The following is a 427-nucleotide window of genomic DNA, read 5'->3' on the forward strand; positions in this document are numbered from 1 at the left end:
GCGGTGCCGCGGCCCCCGCCCGCCCGCTGCAGGTGGCAATTGAAGATTTCCTCAGCGCGCCGCAGGTACTGGGTGATCTTCCGCTTCACAGCCTCCCGACGCTCCTTGTTGGGGTCAACTGCGGTCGGAGCAAAGGGTGGGTGTGAGGGGCCTGGCACGGTCCCGGAGGACTGGCCCCAGCCCCCTCACCCTTCTCCCGGTAGGAATGCACTCCCTGGACAGACGCCCCAGTGCCCTCACGACAATCCCTAGAGGGATTTCTCCCCCCTCCTCTTGTCATTCTCCCTGTAGGGATACCTTGGCCCCCCAGGGGACTCCCGATATGAATACCCCGGTCCCCTGGCTGGCGTCCCCGGAGGGATGCCCCGGTCCTCTGCCCCCGGGAGGCCGCACACACCCTGCACGCCGCGGAGCAGCACGTCCACGC

The 427-nt window shown here is 67.9% G+C and overlaps 1 protein-coding gene across 1 annotated transcript in view; it reads right to left on the minus strand.

Annotated features, from left to right (window-relative positions):
• The window catches only part of RPS6KL1 (ribosomal protein S6 kinase like 1), a 7,587-nt gene extending 7,160 nt beyond the window's left edge, over positions 1–427 (minus strand). Inside the window, exons 1-2 of the mRNA XM_017742099.1 lie at positions 398–427; positions 1–118 (exon numbers count right to left, since the gene is read on the minus strand). The gene's annotated coding sequence lies outside the window, so the exon portion shown is untranslated. The remainder of the gene's footprint in view (positions 119–397) is intronic.

The sequence above is a fragment of the Corvus brachyrhynchos genome, unplaced genomic scaffold, assembly GCF_000691975.1.
Source record: "Corvus brachyrhynchos isolate BGI_N302 unplaced genomic scaffold, ASM69197v1 scaffold115, whole genome shotgun sequence".
NCBI classification, from domain to species: Eukaryota; Metazoa; Chordata; class Aves; order Passeriformes; family Corvidae; genus Corvus; species Corvus brachyrhynchos.